Source organism: Arachis ipaensis, chromosome B5 (assembly GCF_059453495.1).
Source record: "Arachis ipaensis isolate K30076 ecotype BB chromosome B5, ASM5945349v1, whole genome shotgun sequence".
Classification (NCBI taxonomy): domain Eukaryota; kingdom Viridiplantae; phylum Streptophyta; class Magnoliopsida; order Fabales; family Fabaceae; genus Arachis; species Arachis ipaensis.
Window position 1 is genome coordinate 157,520,720 of NC_142440.1, and position 7,635 is coordinate 157,528,354.

The following is a 7,635-nucleotide window of genomic DNA, read 5'->3' on the forward strand; positions in this document are numbered from 1 at the left end:
CAGTTACTTATAGCCAAATGAAAGGCTTTCAAGAGGTACTACAAATGAATCAGCTGCTAGACTTGGGGTTTGTGGGGCACTCTTTTACATGGACAAACAACCAACCAGGAGAAATGAACATTCAAGAGAGACTAGACAGGGCAGTTGCAACAATTGACTGGAAGGAAGCTTTTCCAGAGACAATTGTAAGACACTTGCAGAGGTACAGATCAGATCATTGTCCTCTCTTAATAGATGTAACAGGTCAAGAGAACAAAAGAAGGAGGAATAGGCCAAATATCTTCAGATTTGAAGAAATGTGGCTTCAAAACCAAGAGTGTAAAGAAGTAATTTGCAAGAGCTGGTCGGGAAGTGCAGAACATTTGAAATGGAAGCTGGAAAATTGTGGAAGAAAGCTACAACAATGGGGAAAACATAATTTTGGACAACTACCAAAGAAGATCAAAGAGAAGCAGGATTCTATAGAACATCTCACAACCCTCCCGCAATCTGAATCGACCATCATGAGACTAAAAGAGACACAAAGGGAGTTAGACGATTTGTTGTACCAAGAAGAGATTAAGTGGGCACAAAGATCAAGAGCAACGTGGCTTAAAGCGGGGGACAAAAATACTAAATATTTTCATCAGAAAGCATCACAAAGGAACAAAAGAAACCGTATAGAGAGGATTACCGATGATGCAGGAATTCTTTTTGAAGATGAAGAGAAAATAGAGGAAATTATAGTGAACTTTTATGAGGATTTGTTCAAGACCGAAGGGACAATGGAGGAAGAACAAGTGGCTGCAGTAGTGGGAGGCAGAGTCTCGCAGGAGGCTTTTAATATTTTGGAGGAGGACTTCACACAAGAGGAAGTCAGAACAGCCTTAAAGCACATGCACCCAACTAAAGCCCCCGGACCGGATGGGATGCCGGCACTCTTCTACCAAAGAATGTGGGATATTGTGGGAGAGGAAACTTCCAAGTGGGTCCTTAACTGTCTAAATGGGGAAGGAGACTTTGAAGAGATGAACAACACCTTTTTGTGTCTAATCCCCAAAACAAAGACCCCAAAGCACACTAGAGAATATAGGCCGATATCTCTTTGCAATGTGATTTTCAAGCTAGCGACGAAGGTCATTGCAAACAGACTAAAGCAAATTCTTCCGGGGATTGTGGGAGAGTACCAAAGCGCCTTTACTCCAGGTAGATTAATTACGGACAATGGCTTGGTGGCTTTTGATATATTCCATTATATGAGGAAAAAGGTAAACGGAGCAAAGGGTTATGTGGGCATAAAGTTAGATATGGCAAAGGCTTATGATCGGATCGAATGGAGTTTTCTCTTGGCGGTTATCAAGTGTATGGGGTTCCCACAAAAGTGGGTGAAACTAATCCAAAAATGCATCAGGTCGGTGTCTTTCTCAGTACTTATCAATGGCAGTCCCTCCAAGAGTTTCAAACCTACTAGAGGCATAAGGCAAGGGGATCCCCTTTCTCCATACCTATTTTTATTGTGTGCGGAAGTGTTCTCAGGTCTCCTTATCAAGGCTCAGGAAAGACAAGCGATTCAAGGAATAAAGATAGCTAGGAATGCACCCGAAATATCACACCTTTTTTTTGCGGATGACAGCATTCTCTTCATAAGAGCAACAGATCAAGACATCATTGAAGTGAAGGAAATTCTACAAACATACCAATTAGCTTCAGGCCAAAGGATCAATTTGGATAAATCGGAAATCTCTTTTAGCCGAAACGTGCCTCCTCTCAGACAGATGCTTATCCAAGATTGGTTACAGATTAAGGCAGTGGAGAACCATTCAAAGTACTTGGGGATTCCAACTTTTGTTGGAAGATCTAAGAAACAAATCTTTGATTTTGTCCAAGATAGAGTTTGGAAGAAGCTGAAGGGATGGAAGGAGAATAGCCTTTCCAAGGTGGGGAAAGAAGTTCTTATAAAATCAGTCGCTCAAGCAATCCCCTCATACATTATGGGATGTTTCCAAATGCCCAAAAGTTTATGTCAACACATAGAGAGCATGATCAGTAAATTCTACTGGGGGAGCAAAAATGGAGAAAGAAAAGTGCATTGGGTTAGATGGTCAAAATTAAGCTTGGCAAAGCAAGAAGGGGGGCTAGGTTTTAGAAGCTTTGAAGCTTTTAATCAAGCACTTTTGGCCAAACAAGGATGGAGATTGATTAAATTTCCTAATTCACTAGCACCAAGGACATTGAAAGCCAAATACTACAACAAAAAATCTTTTCTAAAGTCAGGTATAGGAAACATGCCAAGCTACACTTGGAGAAGTATTTGGAATGCTAAATGGGTTCTACATTTGGGAGGCTTGTGGAGGATCGGTAATGGCAGATCAATTAGTATAAAGGAAGACCCATGGCTTCCAAATCAAAACGGATTCAGAATTTGGAGTACCTGCTCAAGTTTTGATTCGGAAACCAGGGTGGAACAACTTATTGATCAGGAAACTATTCGATGGAGAGAGGACATTATCAGACAGAATTTCTATCATTTCGAAGCAGAACAAATACTTAATATTCCTCTAGACCAAAACCAACAAGAAGACTGCTACTACTGGAAAAAATCAAAGAAGGGAGAATATGAGGTCAAGAAAGCTTACCACCTCATCCGCTCTCAGCCACAAAACCATGCTCAGTCCAGCAACCAGGAGCACCAGAACAGATTCCCTTGGAAACTTCTTTGGAACACAAAAGCACTGAACCGCACTCTTAATTTCACATGGAGACTGCTAACATCATCCCTGCCAACTAGAATCAACATTCAAAAAAGAGGTATCACAAGCACATCACTTTGTCCAAGATGTTGGAGAAAGGAAGAGACAGAAGAACACATATTCAAAGATTGTACCTGGACACAACGATTTTGGTTTGCTAGCCCTTTCAACCTCCGAACAGAGAGAGCACAGAACCACCCAATTGGAGCTTGGATTGAAGAATTACTAAACCAAATCAGAAAGGGGGAAAGAGGTCTTTTTCTGGAATGCCTACATGCAATATGGTGGGGAAGAAACAAATTAATTTTTGAAGATAAGAAAATAGACATACAAGAATTAGTGAACAGAGCAACTCTTAGATACCAGGAATTCACAGTCATGTCAAGGCCGACAGAGAACTTCACAGCAGAGCCACCACCAGGGAGTCGTAGTTTAATGTGTTGGGTGCCGCCGGAGCCAAATCTCTTCAAATTGAATGTGGATGCAGCAATTTCAAATGAAGGAGCGAATGGAGGAGGAGCTGTTATTAGGAATTCTGAAGGAGAAATTATGGTTGCAGCTACTTGGTTATTCTCAACCACATCTACAATTGAAGCGGAAGCCACAGCTTGTCTTTTGGGCCTTAACTTAGCATTGGAGTGCTGTTTTTTTTATTTAGCCTTAGAAGGAGATAACGTTGACGTTATCAAAGCTTTAAAGGGGAATGACACTCACAGGAATTATTTTGGAACTTTAGTGTCAAACTGTAAAGAGGCTTTAGGTAAATTTAGATCTATTCACATTTCCCATGTAAAAAGGGAGGGAAATAAGGTAGCCCATGCTTTGGCCAAATTAGCTCTGACCCAACCAAATGTTATATGGTTGGAAGAAGCTCCTGAACATGTAACTAATTTGGCCCATTTAGATATTTTGAGTTCTTATGTTTGAATACAATTTTCTCCTTTCAAAAAAAAAAAAACTCCTTTTACTCTAAAGCAAACAAGATTCGGTGTAAGAGGTCCAAATTCAAATCCATCTAAATTAAATTTTTTTAATTTAATTTAAACTAAAAATTAATTAAAATGATATTAATTTAGATTTAATTAAAATTTATTTTTAATAAATTATATAAATTGAATTAAATTTAAAATTTATTTTTTAAAATTTATCTAATCTAGTTTAAATTATATAATTTAATATAATATTATTACGTTGTTATATTTAAAATTTTATTTATAATATATTCAATTTATTATATATTTTTATATTATTTATATATTATTATTATTTGGTGAATATTGTATAAATTTAAAATAAAATTTATTTATATATTTATTTTAATTAATTTATAATTTTATTTATATTGTTATTATTGGTTTTTCAAGTATTTATTATTTAAAATTTGAAGTTGAGACTTTTTATATCTATTTAATTTTTTTATTTTATAAAATTACAAATACAATTTAATCCAAACTACTTAGTACTTGTTTGGGCGCCATTATTTTGTTTAAAAAATATCTTTTTTAATGAAAAAAGATCTTTTTTTATTTTTTTTGCGTGTTTGACAAATTTCTAGTAGTAAAAGTAAAAGTATTAGGAAAAAACATCTTTTTTGAGAAGCTGTAATTTATATTTTTTTTAAAAGATTTTTTTTAAAAAAAAATATTTTTCATGTAATAAATAAACAAAAAAGTACTTTTAAATTGTTATACCCAAATATAATTAATAGATAAAAAGATCTTTTTGCATGAGATATCCAAACATAAAATTACTTTTACTTCTCTATAAGATATTTAAAAAAAAGATAACTCGAAAAAATATCTTTTATTAAAAGCTCACTCAAACAAGCACTTATAATTGGATTGGATTAGATCAGATTCTCTACAAAAAATATCAAATATAAACTACTTCTTAAGTAAAATTAGTATTTGAATCGAATGAATTTTTAAATCAAAATCAATCTAAATTGCACGAACACTCTTAATTATTGTTAAGATCGTCAAAATAGATCAAATTTATCGAATCAGATCATTTACTCGTTTAAATGAGCAGATTTTTGTATTTAAAATTAGATATCATTTAAATTTCAGTCTAAAAAATGAGTCTGATTAATTTAAAAAATTATAGGTTAAAGGGATCAATCTACAAACTAAATGGATAGTTCGTTTATTTTTTTGTATTTAAAAAAATTTCAACGCATCACTTATTAAATCCAAAATCCAATTCATACACACACAAAAAAAAACTATTTATTTAAAATTTTGACTCAAAAATAATCTTTTTTGTCAAAGTATTTTTATAAATAAATAAACGAACCAATAAACGCGTACGCATGAGTGGGAAGTTTGTCATACGATACGTATGTGTGACCTACGCGTACGCGTGACAAGCATTACGGGAGTTACGTTAGTTTTTTCGTAGGGTCTAATAGAGGCATTTGGACGAAGGAACTGATCCGTCCAACTTTTTAAAACGTCAGAAATTTAAAAGTGTTTTTCAATTATCAGGGACGAAAATGTCTGCAAGAAAAAAAAAATCAGACATAAAAATGTCCTTTACTCTAATAATAATAAATAATCTAAAAAATTATAACCGATAAATAATGCAAATTTAAATAGGCCAATTTATAAGTTGGGTCTAAATGAATTAAGTTGGCCCATTTAACACCTCCAACTACCCTAACCAAATATATAGCAAACAAAACTTGGATGATTCATACTTTCCATTATCATTGATATAAAAAAACCATATAATTCTTGTTATAAAATTTAACCACTTGAATTATTAATTAGTTTCTCTAATGATGTTTTGCTAAATTATGTGGATCAAGTTCTTCAAAGGGAAATACTATGAAACTTAAACTTCTGTCTTGCATCCAATAGCATGGTACCGTTGTAATAATTTGCTTATGATGATGGTGGTGTACTTAGATTTTGGTCATAATCTAATTTCTAAAAATTAGTGTACTTTTTTTTTGTCATAATTGGATAACTTGTTATTTTTTATCATATAAAGGTTGCAACATCTACATACAGTTCTAATTATAAATGATACAAATTAATTTAATACTTATGAAAATTTAGATTAATTCAGCAAAATTAGCTAACATTATTACATATATACTACTCATTTTGTACGATTTTAAATAGATTTGGTTGATTTAAATAAATTACTTATTTGCTTTGAATTAGACATAAGTTTGAGTCCCATGAATTTACAAACTAAAGTAGAAAGAGCTTTATCTTTGCTGGACATTAATTATTAATTTGAGTTATAACCTTGAATTAAGAGGGTGAATTAAAATTTTTAATGATTATTCACAGTGTGTTATTATTAGATTTTTTGGATATTATTAATTTAAATACAAGATAAGATTGCTGAATTTGTTCAAGGCCAGGTTATCATTAATTATTGAGATGTAAGGTGCATATTATTGTGAAGACTGAAGAGCATTCTTGGATCTCCTATGGGTATATTATTAGATGCATTATTCATTTGTAAAATATAATATTTTTCTATTGTAAAACATTATTTGTGAAATATAGTAAAGTGAAATAATATTTGAAAAAGTATATGTAGATAATGAAAATATTAAACAATGTGAACAATTGATATATCGGATATTTATTTCACTAGGTGTGTGGATGGTTATTCTAATATTAAGATTTAGGTGAGTAATTTAGAGGTGTAGTATGTTTTGATTTGATTAGTGGTTGTTCATATTGTTCAAAAAAATTATTAATTACCTAACATTACCCAGGGGAGTGTTAGGGGAACAATAAAAATTTTGAACAACATGAATAACCACCAATCACATGAAAATATACTACACTCTAATTTAATGCTACTAATTACATTTACTCTTTTAACCCTAATAATTCACATTGTTTACACATTGTTCAAAAATCTTGTTGGTTACCTATATTTTTCCAATATTTTAACACAAAGGTTTAACTATTACAATTTTTTATTAAACAACAACAACAAATGTCTGAATATATATTATTTAATTTTAATATAAAATATTTTATACAATCATATAATTATAATTATTCTCTTATATGATTATTCATGCGATTAATATAAAAGATTAAAAAATAATTATTTTTGTTAATATAACGTTATATGATTTAATACATATATAAAATAATTTTATATCGATAATACATTAAAATTAGATTCATATAATATATATATATATATATGCATGCTTTATTGGACACGGTTATGTTCACATAATCTCTCATGAATATGGATTCGTTGTATTTTGAAGGTAACTAATTTTTCCTCTAAATCCATCCAAATTTATTAGATAAAAAATATTAAGTAATCACGTCTGATGAATTGGATTCTTAAAATCATCTCTTCCGTCTCTCCAAATGATGTGCGCAAGTGATGAGTAACATATAATAAGGTTCTGAAAATTGAATCGATCATCAAACTATTTTAATGATTGATTTATTAGTTTATTGGTTTAATTAATTCAATTAAAATTTAATTAAAAAAATTATTTTATAATAAAATAATAAAAAATTATAAATAAATACATCGCATAATATAATTATAATTTAATATAAATTTTAAAATATTTTTTAAATTTAAAATATTACATGTAAAAACATCAATCAAATTATTATTCACATATGCATTATTATAACTAAATTGATTGTTTTAAATCATAAAATATATTAAAAATATTTGAGCTCATCAATTTAAATTAAAACTCATTAAATTAAAAGACTGATTAATTTAATTAAGCTAATTCAATTTATATATTTTTTCATTAAACTAAAAGGCTAGTAATGATCAATTTATTTCTTTTTTAACAAAGGTTGATCATAAATAAATTTTTTGCATAATTTATTTCTTCCCTAATAAACTTTTAACAAATTTTTAGCATAATTTTAATAAAAATTAACAAAAATTT